The sequence below is a fragment of the Chenopodium album genome, chromosome 7 (assembly GCF_948465745.1).
Source record: "Chenopodium album chromosome 7, dcCheAlbu1.1, whole genome shotgun sequence".
NCBI classification, from domain to species: domain Eukaryota; kingdom Viridiplantae; phylum Streptophyta; class Magnoliopsida; order Caryophyllales; family Amaranthaceae; genus Chenopodium; species Chenopodium album.
Window position 1 is genome coordinate 31,373,713 of NC_137840.1, and position 8,352 is coordinate 31,382,064.

Sequence of the window (8,352 nt, forward strand, 5' to 3'; positions counted from 1 at the left end):
TAAACCTGTTTATCTATGTTGGTTGAATATTAATGCACAAATAAATCTATTATTGGTGATCACTTGAATTATAATCAAATTAACCCTAACAAGATTATTAATTATCTTATTTAGCATGATAACAAGTACCAATTCTCTTTAAACATGCATAAAAGGCGCGATCAAGCAATAAATATCAAGCAACATCAAAAAAATAAAAATAACAATTATAATAATCATAATAATGTTAAAGCATAATAATAGCAAGATCCTAGGCATGATACTAACAACATTAATAACAAACCCTAGCATGTCACTAAGCAATAAAAATCAAAGCATTAACCCTAACATGATACTAACACTAGTGGAAAAAAGCCTATCCGTAACGGGAAAAAAAAAACATCCCATCTGTAACAGGCAATGACCATTACGTATGCGGCTGTTACGGATTGCAAATGTTATTTGTAACGGACACTTGTCCGTTACAAATAAGTTGTTATTTGTAACGGGCAAACAAGTGCCCGTTACAAATAATAGGGTTATTCGTAACGAACATTTGAAATGCCCGTTACGAATAACCCCGTTATTTGTAACGGGCATCAAAATGTCCGTTACAAATAACCCCGTTATTTGTAACGGGCATCCAAATGTTCGTTACGAATAACCCCGTTATTCGTAACAGAACATAGTTTGCCCGTTACGAATACTTACTTATTTGTAACGGGCCTAAAATCTGCCCGTTACAAATAGTGTGTGATCTAATTAAAAAAAAAAAAATCCAGCAAATGTTGGATTGCTTTGCACACTATTTTATCAATTAATAATGAGAGATATTTATATTTTATACAAATATAGTATAAATTAATATACAATCAACTAATATCTTGCAAACTTACAAATTGACTTAACACATCCTACAAAACCGGCATTGTTCATTTATCCAACTATAAACATTCTGAATTATAGCAAAACAAAATTGGAAACTCTGAACGACATCTCTTAGACAATGGCATTGGCAGCACTAGCAATCCTTGGCCACAAATCGGCATACTCCTTTGCAATGGGACCAGTAATAGCAGATCCTGAAACACAGAGAGATATGGATTAAGACGGGGATATATAAACAATTATATTGTAATCAACAATAAGTAGAGAAGTAAACTTCATATACAGTAAAATTGTTGGCATAATAAGCTTTTTATGTTCTGTTTGTTCAGAACACACCCACAGAGGTGAAGAAGTTTCTAATGCTTTACATCTCAGACAAATGTTTTAAACATATACACTGAAATGCAGCCATGTCAAAATAACGGAGAGTTCACACCTAAACACATCAACTCATCAGATGCTAGTCTCAAAACATGTGAGAAATGTTCTGCGGCAACACTAGTCAATAGACTTTTTTTCAGTTAACAAAAACAGAAAAGGGTTTATTGTATACAAGTCGAAAGCTATAAGAAGCAACTTGTACAACATTAATTCACAAGATTGTGTTGTGTTTTGGATTATAAATCAACAAAGCAGGAAATGGGATGTAGGGTGCAAAAGGTTCCATTGATAAATGGCAAGGGAAATCTTTGTAACAAAATTTTGATGACAAGGGAAGTTTACTTCACCTACCTACCCAGTCCCCTTACTTAAGATTTTTTTTGTTTTTTTGTTTTGAGCCATTACATAAGCTGATATGCATGTTACACATTCCATATAAATTCAAGTAAATTCAGGTTTCATGGAAATTGAACAGTCTACCAAAATGCCATGAAATTCTAAGCTACCATGTCAAACTACTCCCGAACTAACAAAGGCTCAAATATAGTCACAAAGATCCACCATAATATTCAAAGTTGGTGCAATCACATACCTTTCATTTCACCCTTGGGGTTGACAATTACTCCAGCATTATCTGAAATAGAAACAAACACAATTGATTGTCAGCAAAAGGTAAAATTCAATTAAAAAAGATTTTTAAAAAGCAAATCAATGCATTCAAGAATTTTGATTTACATGAACAGGAACATTTAAAATTCATCGAGTCCCATAGGAAATAATGCCAATCAAACCCCTCTAGTGCTAAAAACATTCCTCAAACCAAAAAATTCAATATAATACTATTATACTTCTATGCAGTGCAAGGATGAACATCGGTTATATGGGTATTCAATGCATCAGTAAATGAGATAGAATACGTCGGCCTTTGCTGCACCTGCCTTCAATTGAAAAAGATCATAATAGTGCTTCATGCCACTATCTACCAGAATCCGAAGTTCAACATCGGTTATATGGGTATTCAATGCATTTCTAAGTTCGTAAATCTGTTTATTCTGCTCCTCAACCCAATGTCCATACTCCATCTCAAAAGCAACAATCCCTAAAAAGAAAAAAAAACAATAATTAAAGAATGCATAAGTCTCATGTTTTAAAATTAAAGTAAGCTTAATAGGTATGCACTAAAAATAACCCAATATTGGTAAATCCGGATGAATGCATAGGATCTAGTAATGGAGATAGGAAATGAGATCAAGAGACAATTTGGAGTCACAAGTTCCCAATAGTCTGACTCTTTTTTCTTCTTTTTTTTAGCAGCGATATAGTCTGACTTTACTTCAGTATAGTTTCATAGTCTATCTCAATATCAATTAAAAATAAAAGGCTATACTCAGCACTCTACTTACAACTTTCAAATGACTTAAATTGATCTTGTTTGAAAATAGATTGCTGATATATCAAGCTATGCAACTGTAGAATTCTACAATTCAAAATAAGAAGGCTATTATTCAAAAGACTCTTGACTAGTCTGTTTTAATTTATTAAACCTTACTCCACTTAGCAGTTTTTTAATTCTTTAAATGATTGAATGAGCAATACGTGCATTCTTAAAATAATGACTTAATTTGCAGCCATATATTACACAAACAACTAATTGAATTAGCAGTTTATCAAAAGACAGAAATTTTAAGTAGAAGAATGCTAGAAGCAGACATATTGGAAGGCAAACCTGAATTATAATGGCAAAGAAAGGAAGCCGGTCAATATCATTGCTTACAAACGTACCCTGGAATCAACCATTCAAGGATGTGTTTAGCATTATGATTAAAGATGCAGTCTTTAGGAAACACATCTATAATAGATAAGAAGGGCAATGAGAATTATGTCAATTATCATCATACATGTTATCTCACTCGTTCAAGATCTTACTCCATTTGCATCAATTTTGAATGGCTCAACTCTAATTGCTGAATATAGACCTATAAATAACAAAGTTCCAAGAAGAATTAGATCAGCAGAAACAAGTACCATAACTCATTAAACTTGTAACACTTCTCTTCCCACCTTTTTCCGCATACGACTTTTGCGAGCAGCCTCACAATTTTGTGCAATACGTCTTTGTACCTAAAAAAAGGTAGACAAGCAAAGAAATATTCAAAATACTGGAGAAGAAAATGCACATCAGCATCAAAATCATTTGTCTGGCAAAACACTCATTTTAATGTCCAATCCATAAGCTAAGTGAGGCTTCGCCTTAAAGCCAATTGGCAACAGATAAAGTGACTTCCTAGAAGTGGAAAATGGTACTTTGCTCTTTTTCCCAATGTGGAACAGCACCCAAGTGCATATATGGGTTTCAATTGTTCAAATACTCCAAATGGCAATACAAATAAAAAGGGAGTTAGCCCCCAAGGGAACACATACTCTGTAAAGAACATATGTACATCATAGTGAACTTTATACTTATTAAGATCAGTTAATCAAATTTCAAAAGAAAAACAAAAAAAAAACATATATTCCATAAAACTTCAAATAAAGATCAAATTGTACTGGCTAAAATGATCATTGCTGAGTAAAATTGGCATAAACTAAAGCAAGTCAAGCAATTAAGATCAAATTTGACACTATCAAATCAATAATTACAAAAAAAAAAATGTAAATTAGCATATAATAAGCTGTAAACAAGATCAAATTCAGCATTTTACAACATTGTAGCATCAAATTTGAGAAATTAACAAGGCCAAACAAAATGATAATATACAAAAACTAAAACAGAAGTGAGAAACAAAAAAACGTACCGGATTTAACGGGACTAATACTGCCGGCGGCGAGTGATGCCGGTGATAAGATCTTGGCCGCATTTTGCAAATGATTTTAGATTATCGACAACCGAAGCAAATGGGTCCATTTAGAAAACCCTAACCCTAAAATAATAGGATTTGAAGAGTGGATCGTGAGTAAAAATGGAGTAATTTTTCGAACAATATTACATAAATTAAACCCAAAAAAATCAAGGCATTTAACCTGAATAATTGGACCAAAACGCAAAGCTAAAGAACCAAGAAACCCTATCATCAAATTTCTGATTTTTGAATCAATAATTGATTCAAGTTTGTTGTTGTTGTTGTATTTGGTTCAAATTGACGACGGCGGCGACGGTGGTTGTGGGCAATCGATGCTTGCTCCGGATCTAACTCCAACCAGAAGTTGACGACGCTTCTTCGCCTTTTCAGGATCAGACAACGTCTTATTGGCCTCAATCTCCCTAATCTTCTTGAGCAAATCACTCTTGAGTTTTAGCTATTGATAATTTTTGGTTTGAGTAGAGAAAGTGAGTGATTTCAGGAGAGAGAGAGCAGATGAGTGAGGAAGAAGATAGATGCGGAAAGAGAGAGTGGTATGAGCAGAGAGAAAGAGAAGAGGAGTGAGGAAGAAATGCGGCTGGGCGAAGTGGGAACAGATCAAACATTTAACCCTAGAGAGTTATTTAGTTGTAACGGGTTTTATATTTGTCCGTTACAATTAATAACTATTCGTAACGGACATTTATTTGCTCGTTACAATTATTAATTGTTTGTAACGGACATTTGTTTGCCCGTTACGAATAAGTTTATCCGTAACGATCAAATATTTTGCCCGTTACAATTACTCTTTTTGTAACGGATTTTATCATGCCCGTTACAAATAGGGTGTTACATACAAATGACAATTTTTCCACTAGTGTAACAATCATAAATATTAGGAAGAACATAAAAGGCATCATAACGATCATACTTAGTATTAAAGTTAACCTAGACATAATACTAGGAATATCATAATAACAACCTAAACATGAACTCTATGTCATAACATCAATAAAAAACCATTAAAGTACTTACTTTGATGCCTCGTACCTCTTTCTAATAACAAAATACACACGTTAGTAACTTCAATGAAAATAATAAACAAAACAATTAAATTAAATAATGGAAATAGAGATTAAGGACCAAACCCTCAGAAATTAAACCTTTCACGTCTAGGGCGAAGGCAACTTCGAATATGGATAGGTGTATCTAGTTCTAATGAATGCGGAATTTTGTATTTTTGAGAAGGCTAGTTTAGAAATTAGAGAGAGAGAGATCAAGGAAATCTTAATGAGAGTTGGTGAATTAAAACGGGGTTTTTACGACGTTATTTATAAAGAAAAATCAGCCAAAAAGATAAAATATCAAAACAGAGTTCTGGCGCAAATAAAATCTGATTAGCGCCAACACTAGCTATTGGCGCCAGACGCCAACATTAGCGCCAGGCGCCAGGCGCTACAGCTGGCGTTTGGCGCTGGTTCAGAATTTCACGCATTTTCTTAAAATCAAATAGAAATTGTCGTACAGGAGAATAAAATCGTATTTTCCACAAAAACATTCTTTTATTCTGATTAATACTCTACAAGTCACCAAAAGTCAATTTATCAATGCTAATTGAATTAGGAATGAAAAGAACCTTCTAGAAGAATCTAGAAGACTAAAACCATTCTTAATTGCATTAAGAATGGTAAATCCATATTAGGCCCTCTTCTATATCATTGAGCCGCATATAAGGCTCAAACCAGACCCAGTTCAGTAATTCGGCCATAACTTCCTCAATATTCATCGGAATTGGGCTTATAATATATCGTTGCTCTTGTCAAGCCCCATCCAACTACACTACTATTGAACCCATATCATGGACCAACCAAACTAGATTGGCTGTTTTTCTTAAATTAAGTTTTCAAAAACAGAGTGAAGAGAAAAGAAATTAAAACCATCTGTAACACTAGACTTTCCACACTTTCATTTCATTCGATTATGATTCGACGTGAAAGGTACTCATCACCGGATTTGGTTTTGGGGAGACACAAATGGGTGTCTACACCAGGGTTTCACCCCCTCTTTAAATAGAAGGTTGACTTCTCCTTGGATTCACACTTATGTGGATCTTTAAGAGAATCTTAAATCTTCTGACTTTCAAAGACTTTGACTTTCCTGAGCATCCGGCAGTCGGCCCCCTTAGTTTGCCTGCTTAAACAAAACGCCCAAGACCGACGACTCTTGTTACCTTCTTCTAAGGTAACCGCCTGATCTCTTTTTTACTTATTTCTTTGTTTTTTTTCTTTATCAAAATGATTTCCCAAACGCACCTGGCACGACCTAGGTTAGCGATCATCCGGTCACCAGGGACGGCTGAATCTAGAACTTAGAGTGTTGAATGCTCATTTGAGAACTTTGCTTTAAGTACATCTCCAAATCCGATAGTGTATGTGCCTCTACAAGACACGATGGTTAGAATAAAGTAAACAACAAGGAGATATAGAGAGGATGGTTCTTTTTACCATTCGGACAGTGAGACTGTCAATTCTGATGGCTCCATTAGGGTGCCTGTCTCTGAGATTAGTAGAGACCCGCCTAGCACCGTTAGCACTCCAAATGACTCATTATTGGAGGAGTGCGGCAAGAAATTTTAGAACCCCGGGCCGAGTGGATCGGTGCCGGATGATGAGCTGGGGGAGGACACTGGTGGCACCAGCCGGCAGTCCCCTAGCTCCGAAGAGAACTCTGATGATGACTCAGCGTCATCATCTTCAAACTGCGTTCCCCTTGAGTCGTAGGAGGCGCAGTCGAACCTTAGAACTGCCAGAGAGTCCCTCTTCGTTGAGAAGGGAGAGGGATAAGTGGAGCCGTCTGCTTCCAAGCGGCATGAACTTGCGCCTTACTATCTGCACGTCCCAGAAGGCAGGTAGAAGATCATGAAGGATGATCTTCACAAATTTCTTTCTGACCATTTCATGGGACATGGATTTCTTCTGTCCTTGCCGGATGCTATTGACACGGTCACCTGGCCTGAGATGGCTGTTTATGGTGACCATTGCTTCGGTTGCTATGAAATAGCTATCCAGGCAGGACTTTGCTTTCCTCTCCATCCGGTTGTGGAGAGGATCTTAGATGGATACCAACGGGGTATTTGGCAACTAGAACCCAACTCTTGGGTAAATATCTTGGGCTACGTTGCCGCCTGCGAAATGCTGGAGGTGAATCCCAGCTTTTAGGCGTTTGCTCACATGCACTATTTAAGCAGGACGCCCAATCTAAGCGGGATCGGCTGGTTTACTTTGACCAGCCACACCCGCTAAATGATAAAGGTGGGAAAAGAGAATAAGTGGAAGGACTGGATGACCAATTTTTATATAGTCTCTTCCTCAGACGCCTAAAGAAACAAGCAGTACAACCGCTGGACCTAGTATCCTCGCCTCTTGGCTGGGAAAAAAGCCCTTTTGCCTGTTCCCAGGCGGGCACAAGCGGAGATCTTTGACCGGGGCCTTTTTATTGTGGCTATCCGGACGAACAATAAGACGGGGGTTAAAGAAGTCACCCCCCAAAGCTATATTTCCAGATTCAAGTAGCTCTCAGACGGGACATACTTGGCCGCCTGCGGCCTTAGTAATGAGATGCTGAGAGGTATCTGGCCGCATGATTTTATTACATTTGCTTGCTTTTGTTTATTTTTTTCTTTGCTAATTCTTGGTTATTTGTTGCAGACAAGGCAATGGCCAAGCTCCCTGCTCACAAGAAACTAACCCTTTCAGCCGCCTTCTACCGCTCAAACTTGATGCAGGCGGATGAGCAGCCACCAGGCGGCACCCCTAAGGTAACGAGCTTGCAAAGTTTTAGCTTAATGAAATGCATAACATATTCTTTTTCTAAGACTCACACTTAGAATTCTTTTCAGAGTGCCTCGTCAAAGCCTGCCCATTCTTCTCAGCCAGACCCCAAGCTGCGAAAGCAGTAGGCTGGCCACGTTTCCTAGAGCCGAAGGAAACACGTCGCCACAAATCCTGCCAAGAAAGGAGCGGGTGCCTCCTCCACTACCAAAACTCCTATAAAGCTGGACGCTTAACAATGAGTGTCGAAGAGTGGCAAACAACCACTCACCACTGCTGGCGGCACAGCAGGCGGCAGCGAAGCTACAAGGGGAGAAGGAGGTAAGTCATCCTATCATTCGAACATGCGTTTCATGAAATGTCATTTGGCTTAAAGTCGTGACTTAGCTGTATTTGTTTAGATAGATGCCCCAGCAAGGCCTACTGTCCTCCAA

At 37.5% G+C, this 8,352-nt stretch overlaps 1 long non-coding RNA gene across 1 annotated transcript; it reads right to left on the reverse strand.

Moving 5' to 3' along the window:
- Positions 1-852: 852 nt before the first annotated feature.
- LOC145641022 (uncharacterized) lies at positions 853-2,346 on the reverse strand. Its single transcript, XR_014115101.1, has 3 exons — positions 2,187-2,346; positions 1,841-1,882; positions 853-1,061 (listed from the first exon to the last, which is right to left on the reverse strand). It is a non-coding gene; the product is annotated as an uncharacterized LOC145641022 (long non-coding RNA).
- Positions 2,347-8,352: the final 6,006 nt, after the last annotated feature.